We start from the raw sequence: 25,224 nt of genomic DNA, 5'->3' as shown, positions 1-25,224 counted from the left end.
AAAAATAGAGCTAGCCCGGGCATGTCTCCTTGGGTTTGGATTCTCTCTCACACACACACCCCCAACTTGAAGTGTAGATATACCCTAAGAGGCACAACTGAGAACCTGTCCATTGAGTTACATGAGATGACTGGAAGAGAGATTCTGACCCTTAGAAAATGATTTATCTGTGAGTTGTTAACTGTTTAGAAATATTGTATTTGTCTCTGTTTCAGTGACGTTGCTATTGGCTCTGTCAATAAAGTTTCCATTTTAACGATGCTTCACAACAGCAGAACTAGTCTGATGATGCAGAGCAGGCTTTTGGCATTTGGAAGTATTGGAGTGTCAAATGTGTAAGGTAAGTTTTTAAAAGGGGCTTAGAGGTGGCTTCCTGTATGATGTTGGCATAGTGTAAGGTGAAGAGCTGAATGCTGTAGGAAGGGATGAGGTGCAAAAAGCAGTAACATCTTGTAAGGGACCAGAGCTGGGTACTGTGGTAAAGAGCCACTTAGAAAGCAAAGGTTTCAGAGTAACAGCTGTGTTAGTCTGTATTTGCAAAAAGAAAAGGAGTACTAGTGGCACCTTAGAGACTAACCAATTTATTTGAGCATAAGCTTTCGTGAGCTACAGCTCACTTCATTGGCTGTAGCTCACAAAAGCTTATGCTCAAATAAATTGGTTAGTCTCTAAGGTGCCACTAGTACTCCTTTTCTTTTTCAGAAAGCAAATACTGAGGCAATTCTAGTTACTGGATTTAGCATAGGACACAGCCCTCTTTTTGGCAGAACTTCACAGCAGCATAAATCCACAGAGAGGCTTCCCTAGTATCTGCAGGTTCAGCTCCATTAGGCTTAATCCCCTTAGTGAGAATTACAAACCTCCCACATCTGGAGTTCAAGAGTAAGTGAACAAGCCTGATAACTGGGAGCTGCAGGTAGAGAGCAAACACTGTAGAGAGAGGAATGGAAAACCACTCAGTGCTTTAACACAACACAATAGGCTAATGCTGCAGGCAACTATCCATCTTTAACTCCTGCTCACCCTCGAGGGGCGAGCTGTATACTAAGGTAGAGGTAAGGAAAAAACCCACTTTGGAGTCAGAGAGAGCATCACAATGTGTGCTCCTAAAAGATTAACCCAAGGAAACATGAGACATCCTCTTATCTCCTGGGAACTCATGTGCTCTAACTTGTGTAAATAGAGGGGGAAGAAATTCCACAGAAACAAACATAGGTGCTGGAACTAGGGGTGATGCTGCACCCCCTGGCTTGAAGTGGTTTCCATCATACACAGGGTTTACAGTTTGGTTCAAGGGCTCTCAGCACCCCCACTATACAAATTGTTCCAGCATCTATGGAAACAAATGAGGTAAACACTGGAGGTGTGAGAAGAAATGTAAACCAAAGATTCATTTAGCCTGCCAATGAATGGTCTTTAGTAGGAAAAGCTTGGAATAGAGCAACAAGCCACAACAGGGTATGTATTACTCCAGTGACAGGTGTGCACCTCATAGCCCTCGAAGAAGTGCACCAGTAGCCTGCTTATGTACGCCATGCTGTGTCCTATTAAAATCAGGATCTTTAATATTGTATTTAGTGTGAAAAAGCCTTTTGAAAGTCCAGTTGTGGGAGGTTTTACACAGCAATAACTTTCCCTGGGCAGAACAGTTCCTAGCAGAAGGCTATGAGCAAAGTTGACATCACCAAAATGGCCCAATCAGCCACACATTACATGCTTTTGGACCATCTGTGTCTAGAACCAGACAAATTATTGTTGAACCCCTCTGGCAATTTTGGTACTGATTCCTATTCCTCCACCTTCTGGCTCTAGCTCTTTCCAATGTCAGCTGAGCCCTGGCACCTCAAGGCTTGACACTTCTGGGCTCCTGGCCAGCAGCTGCCGCTCTCCGGCCGCCCGGCTGTGAAGGCGGTGCTGCCATTAGCAGCAGCAGCAGGGCAGAAGTAAGGGTGGCAACACAACATACCAGGCCCCCCTTACTTCTGCCCTGCTGCTGCTGGCGGCAGAGCTGGGTGGCAGCAGCTGCCACTCTCTGGCTGCCCAGTCAGTGCTTCATTTGTTCCAGGGCTTGCTTGGGCTGAGCCTTGGCACCTCTTTCATTACAAATTAAGCACTGCCCGTAAGTTACTTACTAAAGAAGTCAAAGGCAAATGATAGGCAGTGCATCACTGTCTGTGACTTTAATGATAAACATTTTTTAAGGCGAGCTGGTGGGCCACATTTGGCCTGTGGGCCGCCTATTTAGTATCACTGTCTCAGTGGAGTTATACCTTCCTCTGATCTCATCTAGTCCACGGTTAGCGATATCATAGTGAACTAGATGGACCGTTGGTCTGTCCCATTTTGACAATTCCTGTTTTCCTATGGCTCACCAAACAGCAGCATTAATACTGTGCATGTACTATATAAGAGACACTGTTTTCTTTCCACCCTAGCCAATGAAATACTGTAAAATGTAATAAAACAGCTACCACTGTGATCTGTCCTGAAGGGTATTGTACACGATGACATAAAGAACAAGATCCAACAGAGGGAAGATTCAAAATACACGAGCATAGCCATAAGCAAAATTAATTCGGTCTTACAGCATGTTTATGGTCATTACTTACCTGATCATTTTCTGTCTAAAACATGCTGTAAATAACGTGCATATTTTCTTACACACACACGTGCCATATGTGGTGTCTTATAGTACCGGATTTGGTAGAAAATCACAATCTGCACAAGAATAACTAACACGGCTGCTACTCTGAAACCCATCAAAGAATAATATGCTGCAACATATGCCATCACTACAAAACTGTATGTTTTAATAATATTCAATGATACATCAGTGGCAGATTAGCCCCCACGCTCCGACCCTGCTCCCGCAGCAGGGGAAGCCCTCGTGCCCAAACCCCGGCTGTGGCCCCGAGATTGGAGGAGCTATCACTCCCCACTGTGGCCCCAGGACTGATGCGAGGGTGGGGGCAGGAAGGAGCGGGTTGCAGTGCTGCAGTGGGTGGGCAGAATGGGACAGGACCATGGGTGGAATGGGGTGGGACCTCAGGGGTAAGGGGCAAAATGGGGTGGGGCTGTGGACGGGGCTGCAGGTGGAAGGAGCGGAATGGGGGCAGGGCTTCAGGCAGAAGGGGTGGGGAGAGGCCCTCCACTTGTTTTGGCCCAGGGCCTCACCAGACCTTAATCCACTTCTGGATACAGTAATACTACACCACACTTTTCTTTTTTTAATGCAATCATGTTTTTGTGAGAAAGAAGCCATTAACAAAGCTGTTTTACGCAATTACGAGCCTGAATTTAATTTACACACAGTGTATTGTGCTGATCTTATATCCTGTAATATTTTTAACAGTGAGGGTAGTGCCTGACTCTTTGTTCATTGATGTTGTCACTGTTAGGCCAAATGAATAAAGATTCCACACGGTTCAGCCTGATAACGCTTCAAAGCCCCGAGCTTCGAGTCCTTGCCAAGGCTCAGTTTCCCTAGCATTTACTGAGCAGAATGCAAGCCAGTTGCATACTGACGGGAGGGAGCAGTGTTTGTAGGGTAACAAGGCCAGGAAAGGAGGAATTTTATAAGAGGGGGAGAGATTGCAGTCTCAGCTGACTATTGATAGCTGGATTGCCATTGGAGGAGCTGCAGAGATGTAATGGGGCACTCATGCCTCGGGGTATATTTCTAGGAAGGAAGTAGCATCAGAAGTTTGAAGGGGGCATGACAGGGAGAGGGCAAAGGAGAAAATCTCACCAGTGATCTCGGGTGGTTCATCAGATAAAAAGTGGTAAAAATGACACCCTTGCTATCCAATCAATCAATGCAATGCAGCCCTTGTGGGGACACAGGCATAAACCTTACACCAGTTCAAGGGTGGAGAACAAACATGGATGCACTCAGTTGGTGCAGCAGCACAGCCTGTCAAAGCACCACTAGCTAAGCACTCAAATGTGAGCAAGGCCTGTGTGGTCTTCAGCACAGGAACTGTCTATATTGCTGTGTATTGCATGTGGTACCAATCAGCACTGAACAAATAATAATTAATCATTCACTTGTGTCTACTTAAAGCAGATGCTTTCTTCATAAATCTCAGTTCCATGCTGCATGTTTGAAAAAAAACAAACCCAAAACAATAAGAATACACACAGACTTGAACCAGGACCAGAAGTTTTTCTGTGGTAACTACACGTAATGTCAGCAATACTTAAATTTTGTACCTCAGGTCATCAGTGAATTATGGTCAATTCCAGTTTGTTTCTTCACTTTTACTCTGTCCCTTATAAAAAATAATCTGAGACAAAATAGGTGAGGTAATATCTTTTATTGGCCTACACCTACCATGTCTCTGTCTCGGGTCCTGGGACCAACACAGCTACAACACTGCAAACAAAAATAATCTGATCAGCCATTTCTTGTATACGATTCAGTAAAAGCCTCAAAGGGAAATACTCTGAGAGTGTATTGACTTATTAAGTCACCTGATTTGTGGCTACAGCTATTTTCTTTATCTGAGCAAAGCTACAAGAAGTAAATCAAATATGGGCAAAGATTATTTTTGCATTCTGTTTGCTTTTTGAGCTGCTCTTGGTGAGCCTTTTACACTACTGTGCTCATCATGGCACAAACAGTTCTGGGGGCACTCAGCCAAAGCAGCTCAACGACTGCTGCTGTAGGAGGCGTAATCATACCCCAAGCTCAGAAGTGCTATTACAAGGCACTAAATGAAATATTAAGTGTTGTGCAAACTACATTGAGGTGCTTGGTTTCTACTAATCAGTTTAAGCCAAGCAGCCTGAGACATGCCTATTTAAGTAGTGTAAATCGAGTAGCTATGTTTTCAGATACACATCTAGAGATCTACTTCTGAGGAGGCATGGAAACTCTAGGAACTGGATTCTAAGTGCTGATACATGTGTACAACTCCCATTGAAGTCATGTATCCAGAGTTCCTATATAACCTGGGGCTGCTGGCTTGGACATGGATGATGCAGATTTTCACCATCATCTGGAGACTGCTGAAATCCCACATGTGTGGCGAGAAGCCAGGGTCATTGCACTCCTAAAGCCTGGAAAACGTGCAGATGACCCTTCTAGTAATAGGCCAAGCTCCCTCTTGAGCACTACCTACAAGGTGATGGAGCATATGATGCAGAACTGAATTGGGCCCTCTGTGGACCCCAACTTACCCAATGCTCAAGCTGGTTTCCAACAACACAGAAGTTGCCGTGACCCGGTCCTGGCCCTCACTACAAACACTGAGGCTGGATTCCAATGACAACTCAAGTCTGGTACTGCTTTCATTGATCAGTCAGTGGCACGTGACACAATCTGGAAGGACAGACTGCTACCGAAACTGGCCAAAGTAATCCCCTGTGTGCAGAGTCCCTGGCTGCTGAACACCATGCACAGTAGCCAAATATGTGCGTATATCTTGGAGGTCAAACCAGCCAGCCGCACACTTTAAATAATGGGCTTCTACAAGGCTCTGTACTCACTCTGACATGCTTCAATGTCTACACCAGTGATATGCCTGAAATGAGAGCACAGAAGTTTGCTTATGCTCCTGATTTGGCACTCGCAACTCAGGCCTGTATTCAGTTAAAGAGCTTGATGTGACCCGTAATCTGACCTTCAGATCATGGAGGCCTACTTCCAAAAGTGGTGGCTGAGACCAAATACAAGCAAATCAGTGGTCTCTGCTTTCCACCTTGACATCAGAACTGCACAAAACACTCTATTGAGTTTTGTGGTGAAACTGTGTTATGACCCAAAGCCAACATATCACAGTGTCATTCTTGACCACACACTCACCTTTCATGACCACCTCAAGTAAGTAGCCTCCAAAGAGAAGACTCACATCAGTGTTATTCAAGCTTGAGATCAATTGCCCCGTAGCTATGAACACTGGCTGTGGCCCTGTGTACTTGCATGCAGACACTCACCACTTACTGTGCGCTGGTGTGGGCAAACTGCCATACCCAATTTGTGGACAAGCAACTGACTCAGACCATGAGAAACATCATGGGAACTTTAAAAATCAACACCTCTGCTGTGGATTTCTGGATTAACAAACACTGAACCTCCAGCTATCTGTCGAGATATAGCCACTGCATGAGAACTTACACACACCGAAGACTACCCAGAACTTCCCATCTGGCAGATTGTGAACAACATACCTCAACAATGCCTGCAATTGCAAAAACCACTGTCTCCTCATGTCTCTGGATCTGGCCAGGGACTGGCAAAGTGGCTGGACCTCATCCCCCATTACAAACAAGCACATTATCCTGATCCACCAAGCCGCTCTCATAGTTTCGACCTGCCACACAGACTTTGGATCACACTGAACTACATCCAAACAAACCACAGAAGATGAGGCTACTTGATGCACACGTGGAAAATCAAAGACTACCCTTCATGCACCTGTGGTGAGAACATCCAAACCACTGAATATAGCATAACGCAGTGTCCTAAATATGGATTCAAAGGTGAAATGGTTGATATCCAAAATGTCACAGAGTGGGCCTTCAAATGGCGTATAGACCTACAAATGTGTATGTCTGTTGCTCTGCAGGTGCCATATGTGTATGAGAAAGAGAGATTGAAGTCAAGGGGAGTTGTACATAGGAATCTAAAACAGTTTGGCTCTGAGTTCTGCAAATCCCAATCTGCCTATTTTACTTACCCAGTTCTAAAATGCTTGATATTAACAACATACATCAAGTGCTAGTATACTGTGCTATTGACAGAGACATGGTATAAATCACTAGGAAATACATTGTAGGGAACAGTACTGTACTGGATGGGGAAAGACTGGGTGACCTAATAGGACTTTTCTATATCAAATTTGTTGATTCTGAGGGACATTGGTGATGTACAGTGACACCTTTGTTAACACCTTTGAATCTCCTCATCCATTTATTCCACCGAGATTAATACAAGACCAGTATCTGGAATGGCACAAGATCATCTTTTGATCTTTTCTGGAACAAAAATGAAAAACTACTGAAGCAATGAATGCAAATTATAACACCCACCTTACCCTTTAATGCACCCTTCCACTGTGCTCTTCAACCGTCACTCGTGGGTGGAGATGACATAAACAGATAATTACCGGTTCTCTTAATTTGCCAGCTAAGAACCAGATTGAATAATACGGTCACTTCATTGTCATCGTCTACTTTTTTTAATGGATATACGTTTTGCAAAGAAGTGGCCTTCAGTCATTGCCATGGAATTGTGCTACAAATGAGTAATGGGAATCTCTGTCCTCAAATAAAGGAAGTATTAAGCTTTATTAATAACACACATGTACATTGACAGTAAAAAACACGTTTGCTGTCTGGGGAAGCACTTTTTGCTAAACGTGCAGGATATCTGCGTTTCTGAGTCGTGCAAAGTGGCTGGAAAGTAACCAGCTCGGGCCAGCTGAGAATTCCTCCAGCATGGGAGAGATCTCAGCTGGTGTAAAGCCAGCAGACCTAACTGCTATACTAACTATGCCCCCACCTACCGTGGTGTCAAAGGAAGGATGATGAGGTAACATCTTTTATTGGACAATGCATGAGATGAGCAGGTGCTTGATAGTTAAATCTCAGAGTGACTCTAAATAACGTTTCAAATGCACCATTTACTTTGAGTTATTGCAGATGGGCTTCTCGGAGCCAGGGTATTTTAAGGGAGGATTTGTGATCATTTGACACAGAAACTAGAGAAAATAATCTGAGCATAAGGAATGACCAGAAAGAAGATGCAAGAATAAGAGTGGAAGAAAGACACTAAAGAGATGTTAATTAAGTAAGCAGGTTCTCAACCAGGTGCTTATTTTGATATAGATAATAAAAGGAATTCAAACAGGCATGTTTTTAATGTGATTTAGTGGATGGGGCATAGAATTAGGAACCAGGAACTGCTCAGTTTTAACCTTGCCACTGCCACTAATTTACTGTGTGACCTTGAGCAAGCCACGCTGTGCCTCAGTTTCTCCATTTGTGAAAACAAGGATAATAATAGTTACGTAATTCAGAAGTGTTGGGGATGTATTTAAATAGTTAACATTTGTACCTGGTGATATACAGTATTATAGCAGTACAGAACTGTATTATTTATTTAATTTTATGATTTGTTGTTACTAAATGTCTGAGCATATAATTTTCTACATTTTCTTCTAAAACCCCCATAAAGAGGCAAATCATTTAATTCTGCAGTGTCTCAGTTCACTGCTATTGCACATTATATAGCTAATAGTGAGTAATCCCAGCAGCCAGCTATTTTTATATTTTAAACAGAACAAACTCTTTAGAATAGTTTTCCGCTCCATAGCTGTAGTCTGCAGGGTCATCAGTGACTTCACGTGTACTGACAAATAGAGTTTGAGATGTGTTATATTACAGGAGGTAGGCTGGTAGATTTTTTTCTATCTTTTACAGATATGTTTGGATAATTGTATTTACTGAAATCACCTCCATGTCCTTTCCCACTTCTTTCTGAAGAAGACAGCTTTAACAAAGGTAGTCTGATGTTTTATTGATATGATGTTAACCAGATTTCAGACTTTTCTATCCTAAATAGGATTTTTGGGAAAGCAGTACATATTGGTTCAAGCAAATGTTATTGCTTTTGGTGGCTGTTGAATAGTCTAAATGAAATGAGTTTTGGTGAGTCATAAAACCCACCCTTGCAACTAGCACTAAATGAGAACCTTGTTGGCCAAGGCCCGAATGGATATGGAAACTCTGTATAGACATAAACCATATAATTAGTTACATTTGGCCATTATTAAAGATTCTAGAAATGGTTATTCAATCTTAATTTCAAGTGTGTTCAGGCATGATCAAAGCCCTTTGGCTTCAGCGGAAAGGCTTTCACTGATTTCAGTGGATCACCTCTTTAGAAAACAGTGGGGTTGGGGGTTTATTTTTTTGGCTTTTTGGGGGGTTTTGTTTTTGTTTTTTTTTTTGCCCTCCTTATACCAATCAGAAATCCTTGTAAATTGCAGAAGTGATTCAACACTTTTAGTGGTTTCTCTTGAAAAGGGCTTAGGTATGTTTGTGCAGAAACTCGTATTGTCACTGCCCAGGCTTCTCCATTTTTGTCAATAGACAGAGGACTTCAGTTTCTGACACAGCCTCTCTGGTACATATTCAGATTTAAAAAAAAATAGTCTTCAAAAAGCAGAATAAAAAATAAACAAAACCAAAGCAATATCAAAACTACACTAGCATATCCGGGGTGGGCCAGGGCTGGGCTGAGCCAGTGCTTGTGATTGTCTTGTCTGAAATTAATCCCTGCGACATTAGAAAGAGTAGTGTGTCCCAGACTGCATTTACCTCAGCTGTTCATTTCCCGGCTTTCTTCTAACATTTGTGTTTTGTGTGGCTGAGACGTTTTTGGTTTTGGCTGCCAACTGCATGTTCTGGAAGGGTCTGAGGCTCTGCTAAGCATCCCTAATTCTCCTTTAACTAAGTGCTTTTGTTAGGGATTAAACCTGTGTCACGGCACGGAGGGATTATGAGGAATCCTTGGCATCAAGTCATGCTGCAATTACATGCAGTGGAGGTGGAAGGAGAGATAGGGTGGGATATAGATTTGGGGTGCCAGGTGTCCAGTTTTCGATCGGAACGCCCGGTTGAAAAGGGACCCTGGCGGCTCTGGTGAGCACCACCAATCGGGCCGTTAAAAGTCCGGTCGGCTGTGCTGTCGGTCTAAGGCAGGCTAGTCCCTACCTGTCCTGACACTGTGCTCTTCCCAGAAGTGGCCAGCAGGTCTGGCTCCTCGGCGGGGGGAGACCACGGGGCTCTGCACATTGCCCCCACCCCAAGCACTGGCTCTGCACTTCCATTGGCTGGGAACCGCAGACACTGGGTGCTAGGGGGAGCTGCCTGAGGGCGAGAGCAGCCCATGGAGCCTCTTGGCCCCCCACCTAGGAGCCAGACCTGTTGGCCACTTCCAGGGCGCAGCACGGAGCCAGGACAGGCAGAAAGTCTGTCTTAGCCTCGCTGCACCACTGATCAGGAGCCGCTTGAGGTAAGCCTGCCCTCGAGCCCCAACCTCCTGCCCCAGCCCTGAGCCCCCCTCAAACCCGGAGTCCCCTCCTGCACCCCAAACCCCTCATCCCCGGCCCCACTCCAGAGCCTGTACCCCCTCCTACATGCCAACCCCCTGCCTCTGAATCCCTGGGCCCCACCCCCCAGCCTGTAGCCCCCTCCTGCACCCCAAACCCCCCATCCTAGAGCCTGGAGCCCTCAACCCCTCCCACACCCCAACTCCCTGCCCCAGCCCGGAGCCCCCTCCTGCAACCTGAACCCCTCATTTCTGGTGCCACCCCAGAGCCTACATCCCTAGTTAGAGCCCACACCCCCGTATCGCACCCCAAACTCCTGTCCAAGCCCAGTGACAGTGAGTGAGGGTGGGGGAGAGCGAGCCACCAAGGGAGGGGAAATGTAGTGAGTGGGGCCTTGGGGAAGGGGTGGGGCAGGGCCTTAGGGAAGGGGCGGGGCTAGGGTGTTCGTTTTTGTGCGATTAGAAAGTTGGCAACCCTAGGGGGAGATGGAGAGGAGCTAGTCTTGCTACAGCTGCTCCCTGCTGGTAGAGAAGATACAGCCTCTAGAGGCCCTTCAGTACACAACTACCTGTACCAGTGAAAGGCATAGAGCAGCCTTGTCACCTCCCATAGGTGCACTTTGCAGGTAGGCCCTCTGCTGTAACACTGAAGCTTTCCTTAGTGTGAAGACTTTTGTGAAGAAAAATCCCCCAACACTTTCTCCTAAGAGGTGTATTAGGCCATGTCTACACTAGCGAGCTTACAGCAGCACAGATGTACCGATGCAGCTGCGCTACTGGAAGATGGCTCGTATAGCTGCTCTATGCCGATGGATGAGAGCTCTCCCATTGACATAATAAAACCACCTCAATGAGTGGCGGTAGCTATGTCGCCAGGAGAAGCTATCCCACTGACAGCCCTGTGCACTCTACCACTTCTGCCGGCGAAACTTATGTAGCTCAGGGGTGTGATTTTTCATACCCCTGAGCAACATAAGTTTTGCCGACAGAAGTGGTAAGGTAGACATGGCTCGCACTTGTGACCCCCACCATTAAACTGACCCCACCTAAAATCCTGATGACAGCTTGTACATGTTTTGGGGTAACTAAAGAGTGGTCAGTTGTGTTCTACAGTGTGGCTTGCAGCCACTCTCATTCATTCAGTACAGAGGCACACTTAGTCTCCTCATGAGGGACTATCATGAAGAAACATTTATTTTATTTGGGCTGAAGTTTTGAAATAAGTGGAGGTGAAATATGTATAGCAGTTCACCATTGTCAGCTCACTGAAGTGTATCCAAGGGTCCACTTTGAAGGAGGAAATTTGCTAAGGTGCCATCTTTCTGATCTGACTTCATAAATACTGTAATATTATTTTAAGGTTATGGCACTAAAAATAAAATAACATTTTGTGACTGGAGTATTTTCTTTGAGAAATACATAGCAGATCTTTCACAACCAATGGTTTGTAGGAAAGTACGTGGAAGATAACGGAACGAAGGAAAACTTGAGTAGTGCTGAGCGGAACCAGATTTTTTGGTTTGTTGGCAATTTCAAAAAGTCAGGAGGAAAATTGTTTTTCTGGCCAAAATGAAAATTTTCAAAATTTTCAGAAAATAAAAAGTAACAAAATATTCTGTTTTGGGTTAACAAAATATTTTGTTTTGATTTCAGCCATTTTTACATATTTTTTATTAAAATAATTAAAAGAAATTTTAAATGAAAATGGAACATTTTGATTTTTTCAGATTTTGTTTTGTTTTCTAAATGAACAACTTGGAGAAACAGACAATTCACAAATGGTTGTGGTGTCACCAAATCTGCATTTTTTGTTGAAAAAGTTTTTTGGTTGAAGATTTCCCCCCAGCTCTACGTACAAGGATATTTTTCCATAATTGCACAAGTAATTCCCACTTATATTAATAGAAGATTAGTGCAGTATTAATAGTACAGAACTAACCCTGTGTGTGTCATATTTATAGATATGAAAACATTATAATAAAATTAAGTGAGAAAGAATAGAAATGGTTATTTTTTTTTAATTGGCAGAAATAACAATGAACAGGGAATTGGATCTCTGGACTCCTGGGGTCTCTTAATAAATGCAATTAATTCATGTAGCCTTAGAAAGTAATTTAACCTCGTGGGACTTCATTTTCCCTATCTATAAAGTGGGGGTAATGAGATGTCTCTACTCAACAGAGCTGTTGTGAGACTTGATATTTGTAAAGTGTTTTTGACGGTATAGCAAGAGAAGTATAGGCTCTTAAAACATCAAATTTACAAATGAATTTATAGACATAGTATTGGCTTCCTTTCTTTCAGGTCTCCTCAGGGTTGATATTTAAGATATTTTTAGAGATCAGACAAACGTTTCTAGAAATGTACACATTTAATGGAAAATTATGGTTTATAAATTCCTTATGTGACACAGCATGGCCAGAAGGCAGCAGAAGAATGATATAGGAGAGATATGTAAGTCCCAGGATGAGGAGAAGCCTTATTCCCTGTAGAGGGAAGAAAGGTTTCTATAGATTAATTAAAAGCACCTGAAGCCAATTAGAACACCTGAAGCTAGTCACCTGATAAAAACCCCCTGCTTCAATCAGCCAAGGGAAGGAATTGGAGCAGAGAGCAGTTTGAAGGAGTTGAAGTAGAGGAGAGTTTGGAGAAGTGCCATAGCTGGCTAGAAGACCAAGACCCTAAGTAAAGAGACACCTGGTTTGTGCAGAGAGAGAGGGCAGGAAGCCCCACAAGCTGAAGAGCAGGAGAGGGAAATAGCCCAGGGGAAGGAAGCACAAGTTCAAGCGGTTTACCACTATCCCTAGGGCCCCTGGGCTGGGACCCGGAGTAGAGGGTGGGCCCGGGTCCCTCCCTCTCCATTACCCTTCTCTGGGTTACTAATGTGACAGTAGATACCCTAGTTCAGGGGCAGGAAACCGCACCCTGAACCCCCCACAAGAAGAGGAAGTGTGGGACCCATCACAATCGTAAAGGCAATTTGCCACACTTAATTCTCTTTCTTTCTTTGGGGAGGCGGGGGAGGGGTTAAACAGGAGCAGGACCAAGAAGGCTGTCAGCAATCTACAAAGCTTTATGATTTGAGAATATAAAGTATTTGCCTTCTGCAAGGTATTGCTTAATGTAGTCTGTCAAAAGCAGTACACCCTGTCAGTATGTCCAAACAACATGAGCTTTGAATTTCCTCAACAAGGCTGAAACTATACACCGCACTTTCAAAGCAGATATATTAAATAAAGTCTGTCACGTCTCAAGCTGTGTTATTGTTAATGTATGGTTAATATTAAAAATGTGTTACCCTCTTATGTAGAGCTTTGATTAAGTAGATAGTGGCAGCTAGTAGTATGCCTGCTCTAAAAGACTCCTTTCCTAACACGGGCAGACTCAGATCCAGGACGGGTGAGATTGTGACTGTGTACAGAGTTGGGGTTTACAGAGTTGCCTTTTTTCCCTCCAATTTGTCGTTCCCTCCTAGCATCCTCTGGGATTCAAGTCCCTCCACAGGAGGCAGAAAGGAAGCAGGGCCTTAGCCCTGCATACCTATGTGCTGGCCAGCAGATCTGGCCAGCCATGGAAGGAAGTGCATACTTCACAGTCCTAAGGAATGTTCCTTAGCCACAGCCCCTCCTGGTGCTCCTGCTGGGGTGGTGTGGCTCCATGGCATCCCAAAGTAAGGCATTGTAGCTACAGTCTTAGTGAGGTTACAATTCACAGTTAGACAAAGCCATTAATTCCTTACTTTCCCCCTGGCTGGATCTATCAGCCTAGGCAGAACAAGGGCTCTCTGAGGACAAGAAAATGTCTAGTGACTGTTTATTATGTGAATGATTGCAGGAAATGAGGGATGGACTTTTTTAAGTTGTTAAGGTGGACTTAGGTTCTTCCCTTCCCATTTCCCTTGCTGTAACCTCTCTCAAAGACCACATGTCACGGCCATTTTCCATCTAAGGAAAAATGGAGAGGACTTCCTTCAAGCCCTGATACCACCACTCCTCAATCAGCCTAAAAGGGCACAGCTGAGCAAGATGTGTTGGTCCCTCTTCATGCCTCCTTCTACAGAGTTGAGCAGACTATCCCTGAAGCACTCTCAGCCTCAGCCTCTGCTATGCCAAAACCAAAACCAAACCAAACCGAAACCCCTCAAAACAAACAAGCCAACACCACCACAGCCTGGTCCAGGGACTGAAAGTGTGTGCTCTTTGATAAGCAAACCACTATGTTAGCTTCATAGTCTCATTATTGCCAACTTTCACAGTTTTATAAGTCTTGCGATGTGTGGGTTTATCTTAAAGCTCCAGCTGCTGGAGTCATGTTATCAATGAAAATCACATCTTTCATGAAAAAAAAATCAATTTAGACCTTCCTGTCCTTCCAGATTTGCAGAGAAAAGTTGTAAGGGTGAAGCTTAAAGGCTTTGGAGAACTCACAAGCCAAAAAGAAGCCTGAATTTCCCATTTTTCTGTTAACCATTTCATGCGGTTTTTTGAGTCCCTGCCTCATGTTTTTTGAATGCTTGGGGTTGGCAATACTTCAGTCTGACGCTGCAAGTAGCATGTTCTCCGGAGGACAGCTCTGTTTAGAGGCAAGATTGTGTCACTAGCACAGCTGTGTGGAGTTGCAAAAATGTATTTCCAAACATGAGTGCCAATTTTTAAATGCCAGGTTTCAGAGTAACAGCCGTGTTAGTCTGTATTCGCAAAAAGAAAAGGAGTACTTGTAGCACCTTAGAGACTAACCAATTTATTTGAGCATGAGCTTTCGTGAGCTACAGCTCACTTCATCAGATGTATACCGTGGAAACTGCAGCAGACTTTATATACACACAGAGATCATGAAACAATACCTCCTCCCACCCCACTGTCCTGCTGGTAATAGCTTATCTAAAGTGATCATCAGGTGGGCCATTTCCAGCACAAATCCAGGTTTTCTCACCCTCCACCCCCCCACACAAATTCACTCTCCTGCTGGTGCTAGCCCATCCAAAGTGACAACTCTTTACAAAATCAAGTCGGGCTATTTCCTGCATAAATCCAGGTTTTCTCACATCCCCCCCACCCCCATACACACACAAACTCACTCTCCTGCTGGTAATAGCTCATCTAAACTGACCACTCTCCAAGTTTAAATCCAAGTTAAACCAGAACATCGGGGGGGGGGGTGTAGGAAAAAACAAGAGGAAACAGGCTACCTTGCATAATGACTTAGCCACTCCCAGTCTCTATTTAAGCCTAAATTAATAGTATCCAATTTGCAAATGAATTCCAATTCAGCAGTTTCTCGCTGGAGTCTGGATTTGAAGTTTTTTTGTTTTAAGATAGCGACCTTCATGTCTGTGATTGCGTGACCAGAGAGATTGAAGTGTTCTCCGACTGGTTTATGAATGTTATAATTCTTGACATCTGATTTGTGTCCATTTATTCTTTTACGTAGAGACTGTCCAGTTTGACCAATGTACATGGCAGAGGGGCATTGCTGGCACATGATGGCATATATTACATTGGTGGTGAATTTGTGTGGGGGGGTGGAGGGTGAGAAAACCTGGATTTGTGCTGGAAATGGCCCACCTGATGATCACTTTAGATAAGCTATTACCAGCAGGACAGTGGGGTGGGAGGAGGTATTGTTTCATGATCTCTGTGTGTATATAAAGTCTGCTGCAGTTTCCACGGTATACATCTGATGAAGTGAGCTGTAGCTCACGAAAGCTCATGCTCAAATAAATTGGTTAATTTTTAAATGCGTTTTCTTTGAACATGTTTGTTTTCCTCTTAAGTTTGTCTTCTGCTAAAGTTCTAGTTAATTTCCCTGGCAAGAGTGTTCAGCCAAACATCGAGTTCTAAACAAATACTGCAAAATATTTGTCGAAAGTGAATCTGAATATGTATTTACACAAGAACTCTGAGTTCTCGTCCAATCAGAGAACAGAAACGTACCATGTGATCTATGTGCCAAGCAAAACAGTTCAATAATGAATTTTGTCTTCTTAAAGTAATACCAATAGCTAACACTTTGAAAGCAATGCATAGGCTAAAATGTGTTGGCATAAAATATTAAACAATTTCAACCAGGAAACATATCTGAAGAAACTTGTCTGTTCAAGGACACTTTCCAAACAGCTAAAAGGACTAAATCTGACTAAGAAATTACTGGTTAGCTAGTAGATAAAATAAAAAGCAATGGTTGTATTAATAAATAAGAAGAGCTCCTGTCAAGACATAGCCGTCTAGGGAAATATAGTTTCACTTTTGTTAATGCTAAAATCTACAGGTCTGACATCTTGTATACTACCACTAGCAAGAACTTGGAGGAACTAAAGTCATTTAAAAGTAACACCAATAATTGTAGTTACAATGATTCTGATATTTCCTCAGCCACTTGAGACATTTCAAAGTAAGCAATCTTGCTTAAACTCCCCATTGTTGTCATTCCAGCCTATATTTCAAGAAGCAATCTAAAACCAATTGCTTTTGGTGGTGTTACTTTATTTCTGGGTAACTGGAGATACTTCTCCATGAACTATGAGGCCAGGCTATTAATCTTTCCCGGTTATCACCATCACAAAATCATGTACTATAGCTGTTGATTACTTTTCCCAAACTGGAATCACCACAGTGTTAGGAACACATCAGGGGTTTTTCTCTTTGACAGAAATATGCTTACACAATATTGTAAGTTCTTACTGATGCTTTCTTGGTAGACAGGATTCCACACAAAATTAGATTGTGAGATATTGCTGGAGAGGCTAAAGCCCTTTATGGAAAAAGACAATTTCCATTTGTGTGTGTATACAGCTAGAAAGTCCATCACAGTCTGTCTTTGGCATTTTTATTATGGGATATGTCATTTTTTATGATGTAAGCATTGTAAAAAACGTCACAGGCTCCTACAGGAATATGTTCTTGTTATATAAATGATGAAAGTACGTCATCAGAAAGTGGAAAACAGACCTGTTTGCAAAATAGCACTGTGCACACTACCACTTGACTGTATTAGAACCAAAAACAATGCTCACAAAGCTCCCTACAAAGGCCTTGAAAAAGCAAAATGCCGAAGTATGGGCTTAAAGTTAAGCACACGATTATGGGGAATAATCCAAAGCCTGTTGAATTCAATAGGAGTCATTCCATTCACTTTAATGGGCATTGGATCAAGCTGAAAAGCCCAGATTTTTAAAGGTAGTTTTAGGTGTTGCTCTGCTCTGCATTGCAATGGCTAAGTGACTTAGGCCAGGTCCACACTACAGAGTGAGATTGACCCCAGCTATGTCGCTCAAGCATGTGAAAAAGCCATGCCCCGACCGATGCTGTTACACTGACCTAACCCTTGGTGTAGACAGTGCTAGTTGATGGAACAATTCTCTCGGGGAGGTGGATTAACTACGGCAACAGGAGAACCTCTCCCATCACTGCCATGAGGGTCTACACTGAAGGGTTTATAATGAAGATACAGCTTAAGTCACTTGGGCTTTGCAACGCTGAGTGGAGCAATGCCTAAATACCTTTAAAAATCTGGGCCCAAGTGCTTTGCTGAATTGGGGCCAAAAATCAGAGGACCTGATCCTGCGTTCCTTACTCAGGCAAATCTTTTGTTGACATCAAAGGGACTTTTGCCTGAGTAAGAGAGTGCAAGATCAGGCCCAGGAACTGCATTTTATTTTTTCAGTGTACTATTATTTGTAATTGCTATGAGAATTTTGCAGCACCTGTATCAGTGAGGTCCTGATGGCCAAGTGCTGGCCACAGCAACAGCTGTAGCATGTGAAGACTTCCTAACACATCCTCAACAACCATAATATTTGATTACAGAAAAATGAGGATAAATCTGGTGAGAACTAAAAAATATCTAAAGCCTGTCCCAATAGCAGAAGTGGCAGCGCTTACATAAATTCTGTACATTAGCAATTTAGATACAGCTATTCTCATAAAAGTGCATCTGTAGATAGTAATGTTTCCCATAATTTGTATTGTAATGGTGCAATGTTGTTACGTTAGAGTGACCTGCAACTGCCTCGTAATCTCATAGATTTGCACAGCTTGCATAAGAAGTTTAATTTTACAGCTTTTAGTTCCCCAGAAAAAAAGTACCACCAATTTATGGAACAAAATTAAGAGTGTATTAGAAATATCAGTCACTGTGAAAATCCTAAGGGATAATTCACAACTCTGTAAAAGGTCATGATATAAATAATTGCTTGGTGAATATAGGCTATGCCTGTTTGTCATTAAGCACCAGCAGAGAGCTAATATACTTTAATACGTCTACTAAATGCTGTCTGACTGATGTAGCATCACAATCAAGTAAGACAATTAAGCTAAACAATTGCTTCTTGGTGCCAAATATATTTTTTCTGCATGCAAAAAGTAAAATAACACATATATTTTACTTTTACAGGACAATGATGAGCACCGCTTTTACTTTATTTATATAACTATCTAGTCTAATTATGCATAAGCTTAAATGTTAAATTGTTATTTTGCAGTGTTATTGTGGCATTTATCAAAGAATATTTTGCATTAATTCCTGCCCCCAAAATGTTATGGTTGTATACAGCACCTGGATAAATGGCACATCTACTTAACTGGGGTTGTTCCCAGGCAGCTTATCCAATGTCCCACAAACAATGTAATTGACATATTATGCACATTACTGTCCCCATCCAACAACTTTCTCTGCACAGGCAGACCCCTGTGTCCACACAGATCCTCCATGGTTCTCTTTGTAGGATCAGGGTCTACAGATTAAAACCGTACTAGAAACAATAAACATGATGGTTTTTACCACTGTTCTAGCGAGGTTTCCCTGACCAATATACATAATGTTTTGGTAGGTTTTGGTTGGCTTGGTTTGTTTGTTTTTTAAACATTTGCTGAATTCAGTTGTGGCTGTATTTAAAAATAAGATGTTTGGTCAGGACTGTAAGAATGGAATCACATGTTTGATATAGCTAGGATGAAGCTGGATGAATGAAGAGGTGATACAGCACCTACTGCTGCCAAATTGATTACCTTGATAAAAGTGGTGTTTGTAACCAGATTAGATTTAGGTTAGGGTTCACCTTTGTGTCAGTTTTACAAAAACATGTGATGCCCTTTAACCTGAATTTCTGATGTATTGGGCCTATAGTATGGGAGGATTGAATGGGAATCAAGGGTTAATGGGAGCATGGGGGCCAATGTGGGGAGGCAGACTGGGGACAAGGGATGAACTGGGGTGGGGGGTTAAGGGGACAAAGACAGGCTATGCTTGGCAGAATGGGGGAAGTTCTTCAGCTCTCCCATCTATCCCCAACAGTCTCCCTTAAGTTCTCCCTAAGAACCCCCAGGTTCCCTCCTACTTCCACAGTTATCTGAGGCTCCCCACAAGCTGCCTCTGACTCCCTCATGTCCCATCTTGTTTTTAAGAGGTGCAGGGAATAGGTGCCTGACTCCCACTCATTCCCATTGCTTGAAGGAATCAGGGACTTGTCATCATTGTGAAATGTAGAGTGCATGGAGCTGCCCAAAACTTGATAGCTATGCAGGGAGCCTGAAACAACAGCTGAGAGAGAGGTCAGAACTCCTCCCTTCATCCCCAGGGGTGTTAATTCTGAAGACTGTCTCTGGAAGGCAATTTAAACATCAATGTTGTTAATCTATTTTACAGGTCAGGTGGGGTGAAGTTGGGAGACATGAGAACAAACAAATCAATAGGATTTGCAGAAACTCATTAGCCTTATCTACACTAGACATTTTTTTTAACAAAAACAAAAAATCTTCCAATTCTGCTAACACTGGATTAATGCTAGTATAAATTCTATCCAAAAATTACATTAAAAAAATTGGTCTTCGATCCCAAACAGTGACCAATTTTCCCCTCTGCTTGCTGGTAATGTGATTACAACCCAGACCTCACCATTTTTTCCAAAGATCAAAGCGGGAGTATGCTTCATGCATCCCTCAAAATACTTCCCAACTTCTCCAACGGCCATCAAAGGTCCATCATCACCCACATTGGCATTGAAATCCCCACAATTCTGTCTAAACAAATCCCACAGTGGAACCCCCAAAGCCGATTGGGATTGCTACAGGGAAGCCATAGAAAAAGTGGTGATCCGAATCCCCGTGACACCAGAATGTTATTACTGGTTCATTGTCTATCCCCACAGAATTTCTTCATCAACTAGGCCCCCAGCAACTCCAATGGCTGGCGAAACTGTATGCCAAAATCATGGAATCCCAAAAGCCTGGTGGGAGGCCATAGTTATCGCCATACTCAAATGGGCAAGACGACTGATGACCTTGGAAGTTATAGGCCGATATCGCTCCTGTGCACTACTTACAAACTCCTGGAATATATCATTCTCTGGAGAATCAGTCCTCTCATCGAGTCAGTGGTCCCTGAAGAACAAGCAGGATTCCGGACTAAATGCAGTTGTTGCAACCGAGTTTTGGCCCTTATAATGCACACTGAAGCCAGATTACAGAGGAAATTTAAGACCAGCACAGCCTTTGTAGACCTGTCATCATTCTACATTAGGGTCTAGATTAAAAGCCTGATGGTGAAGCTCGCAAGGACCATCCATTGCTGCAAAACACTATGCCTGCTATGGATGATGCTGAGCAATAGGCAGCTATGTGTCCACTTGGGCAACAGAGTCAGCTGGGGCGCATCAGCATCACTGTGACGGACATCAGCAATGGCTCTTGTGTACTCTGTAGCCGACTACTGTGCACCGGTATGGACCAGAAGTAGCCATACTCGACTTGTTGCTGTCTGACTGAACACTGCAATGCAGTGCATCACTGGAACCCTCAAGTTGACCCCAACACCATGGCTGCTAGTGCTGTTGCACATTGCTCCCCCATCCAGTTGCACTGATGCTGCAACCTTTCAGGAATTCCAGAGGATCGTGGAAAATGAACATCTTCCCTTACACTAGGACTTTAACAATGTCCTTCACCACCACTTTAAGCCGCTGTGACGGGGCAAGGCCAGATGGCTATAGAAAAGTAGTGGGAGATAGATAAAGTGAAATGGAAGCTGCTCCAGGTCAATTAAGACACCTGGGGCCAATTAAGAAGTTTCCAGAAGGCAGGGAGAATGCTAGGTTGATTGGGACACCTAAAGCCAATCAGAAGCTGTCTGAAACTAGTTAAAAGCCTCCCAGTCAGTCAGGTGGGTGTGCATGTCAGGAGCTGTGGGAGGAAGTTGCGCTGTTGGAGAGGCTGAGTAGTACACACCATATCAGGCACAAGGAAGGAGGCCCTGAGGTAAGGGTGAAGTGGAGCTTGAGGAAGTGAGGGCTGCTGTGGGGGAAGTAGCCCAGGGAATTGTCCATGTCATGTTTCTAAAAGGTCAGCTACCATAGCTGATACTATTAGGGTCCCTGGGCTGGAGCCCGGAGTAGAGGGTGGGCACGGGCTCCCTCCCCCCAACCTTTGCCCCCTGATTAATCACTGAGACTGGGAGACAACAGAGACTGTGCAAGGAAGGATAACTTCTCCTCACCTCCCTTGCTGGCTTATTATGAAAATGGCTCAGTAAACTGTGACCCTTTTCTCTAGAGAAAGAAGGGTTACATGGAGGGTCACAGTGAGCCTCTGAGGCTAGCGAAATCTGCCAGGAAACTTGGGACCCACGGAGGCAAGGACAGCTTTGTCACACCGCATAAACCCTTTCGGACTCACGCATTTAACCTTCAACAATGCAACTGCAACACGGATGAAGTTTGGAAAGCCAAATGGAGTTCACAAGAAGTCACAAATAAACACCTCATGAAAAACCCAATGCTGAAGATCCCTGGCTTTGATCTTCCACGAAGTTCATAGGCAACCCTACACCGTATCCACACAAACTACGGCAGATGCGGGTACTTGCTGCACAAATGGAAAATTAAAGACACTCCAGTGTGCGACTGTGATCACCCAGAACAGACCATGGAATATATAACAACTCTATGCTTGATTCACAAATATGAAGGAAGCATCACAGCAATACACTCTGCTACTTCAGAAACAATTATCTGGCTTAATCATCTAAATGTAACATTATAGTTGTTGCTTTACATTTACATCAGCCATATGAAGAAGAAAAAGAGAAGATTAAAAGAACTTTAAGATTACAAAGAGAAGCATTCTAAAGTTCGGAAAAAATGCCAGAATTAATGTTGTCTGTGAAACTTCTGTTCAGCCCCCCTTGTGTGGATGTATTATGATACAGTCTTTAATGACATAATCACTTACAATTTTTCCCACAGGAGCCCTGCCTCATTCAGTGCACAGTCTGGGCAGTGCTCTGGGCATGAAGTAGGCCTGGGTAATGTAGGAGGCTGTTGTCTGTGGGATCCCTGCCTCATTTGTTGTGGAAGTTGGAAGATGTGATGTCACGAGGAAAAGAAAGGATGGTTTGTCTCATGGTTAAAGTAGTTGAGTGCCAACCCGGAGACTGCATTCTATTCCGTCCTCCACCACAGAGCGGCGTGCAATGCTGGACAAGTCATGTAAACCAAACTTTTCAGAGGTGGCCAATGTGTGTTCTTCATAGTCTAGATACCCAACTTGAGACACCTGAGGCTGGATTTGCAGAAGGGCTGAGCAATCACAGTTGCAAGTGAGGTCAATGGGAGCTGTGTTCGCAGCATCTAAAATGCTAAAATGTAATGGTCAGTACTTCAAAAACTCAGGCTCTAGACCTTTCAAACCAAGTACCTAAAATGAGTGGACCATCTCTGGACAATTTTGGCTTTAATCTCTGTGCTTCAGTTCCTCATCTAGTAAATGGAGATACTACAACCTCACTTCCCAGGGGTGTGGTGAAAATAACTTCTTTAATGTTTGTACATAAAGATACTAGGATGAGAGTGCCATAGAAAAGCCCATGAGAAAATGAATAGTTCTGTATTCAGTGCAAGGTTTAGGTGGTGATTGGCAAATAAAGCATGGGCCACTTGTTGAATGATGAGGATAAACCAAAATATTTAGTAACTGCTCATTGAGCACCATCCATTCTGTGCACTGAATGAGGAAGAGTTCCCAGGGAGAAAATAGTATGTGATCATGTAATTAAGGGGCTGAACTAAGGTTGTGTGGGAAACCTTAATTCTGGCGTTTCCTAATTTTGGGTGCTTGACTTCCAGCTTTAAAATCGATGTAGTGTTATTATGGAATGAGAAATAGATTTGTCAGATCATATGACAAATGTCTTAATTAGAGGTTTTAAAGAAAGTTAGTCTTATAACAAACCACTGATAGCAAGTGCCATCTAAAAATATCCTCATGACAAGAGGTTAATCCCTCTCCTGTGCTGATGGTATCACCTGATCAAACTGATACAAAACAGATGCACACCATTTTACTTTCTGAGCAGTAAATCACCAGGAATAAGACCTCATGACATAATTATAAGCGTGGGTAACCTTTCCTTCCCTCTCGCTGCATGGCTATAGAATCTGGCTGCTCCACCTGGATTTGCTCAAATTACCTGATTAGTTTGAGGGTAAAGTTACACAAAATTTTTAAAGCAAATCTCTTCCCTCTGGATTATGGTTCCACTTTGCCTGTGCAAGATTTTACTATGCAACATATCTGCTCCCGGGGTGCAGTTCACCTCTGTGCAAAAGGCCTAGGCTTCACTGGAGTACAAAAAAAGCCTTCAGACTGGAGCTTGCCTCACCCTCTGCACAGGGTTATTTTCACATATTCCTGTGTCTTCAGAGCCCTCTCCTGACATTAGAGTCTAAGGCCTGGATCCACAAGGGCATATAGGCCTTTAAAGTGGGGAGTTAGGTGCCTAAGTCCAAAATTTAGGCAGCACTGTAATCCTCAAGACCCCTGCTCATCTGCTACCTACCTCTGTGGGTAACTGTAATCCCTTGGTTACTAAATTTTTGCCATAAAAGTCCCCTATATTTCTACCTCTGGGCATCAACACATCTCAGTCTAGGCACCCAGAGCCCAGATACCTGTCTCATGCACAAGGCCCAGCAGGATTTTCAAACTAGATGAAGACTGATGTTCCTCTGCCTGTCTTCCATGTGGGGCCTGATCTATTAGGTGTGCTCAGAGCAGGCCTACCAGACGGGCTCATACAAAATCCCAGGAGACAAGGAGGTGGCAGTGCCTCCCTGATAACTTCTAGCTCTGTGGTTAGACCATTCCCCTGGGATGTGAGAGATGCAGGGTCCAGTCCCCCTGCTCCAGTGACTAATTATTGATCCAAAGTGCAACAGTTTCAACAGGAATAATTAAAGGGCCTTCGCATCAGAATATCCCATATCTCAATGGTTAGGGCACACCCCTGAGAGGTTGGGGACCCCTGTTCACACCTTTTTAGGGTGAAACATTTAAGGAAAAAAAGTAATAGTGGATGTTTTTATGTATCTTCCTTTCTAAACATTACAGCCTGAAGTAGGCCTTGCAATTTGGTTAGTATCCAGGTGAAATACAAATAAAATAAAAGCTGAGCTCCAAGAAACTGTTCTGGGATGTGTGATAGCAAGGATAAATTAAATAATAGTGAGATGATCTTTGCTCCTGAGTGACACCTGCTAAAAGCTACAAAGACATACAAAAACTGAAGGCCAAGCAGGGCTCATAATCAGTTATGCATCCTCAAAATCCAGACATTTGAGCTGCAACATCGCATTAGAAGGCAAAAACATCAAGAAAGTAGAACAGTCCATCTTTCTGGGCAGCAGCTGACTAGTCAATGAAGACCTCAAGAAGGAAGTGACATCAAGTACAGGGAAAAGCATCGACAGCATTCGCTAAACTCAACAACATACGGAAATCAAAGATATATAGCACCAGAACACTGAGAATTTTCAACTCAAATGTTATTTCAGTGCTAACGTGACTATCAGAGCTGGAGAGCTAACAAAACGTTAGACAGAAAACTAGATGCCTTTGAAAGTAAGTGCCTACAAAAGATCCTGTGCACTGGATGGAAAAACACACAGAGTCCAGAGTGCAATGTAAGCCTAGGATTGGTAGAACTCAAGTTAGCAGACCCTGGTTTGTTAAACTATGACTTGAGTGTCTACACTCATTTATAATCTTAGGTTAGGACTTGTTGAACCCTGGATCCAGCATCTACACTGAATTATGTGGGCCTGAGTCTAACTACCCATATCCCAGACTTCCTAGCACCCTCCAAAAATGTGGCTGATCTAGCCTTTTGTTCTTTGTGCA

The 25,224-nt window shown here is 43.4% G+C and overlaps 1 long non-coding RNA gene across 1 annotated transcript in view; it reads left to right on the top strand.

Annotated features, from left to right (window-relative positions):
• Positions 1-25,224, top strand: part of LOC125631547 (uncharacterized) — a 37,115-nt gene that overhangs the window by 6,352 nt on the left and 5,539 nt on the right. Inside the window, exon 3 of the long non-coding RNA XR_007354980.2 lies at positions 216-340. This is a non-coding gene — a long non-coding RNA (uncharacterized LOC125631547). The remainder of the gene's footprint in view (positions 1-215; positions 341-25,224) is intronic.

The sequence above is a fragment of the Caretta caretta genome, chromosome 2 (genome assembly GCF_965140235.1).
Source record: "Caretta caretta isolate rCarCar2 chromosome 2, rCarCar1.hap1, whole genome shotgun sequence".
Lineage (NCBI taxonomy): Eukaryota > Metazoa > Chordata > Testudines > Cheloniidae > Caretta > Caretta caretta.
This window is presented reverse-complemented; position numbering and strand designations above follow the sequence as displayed.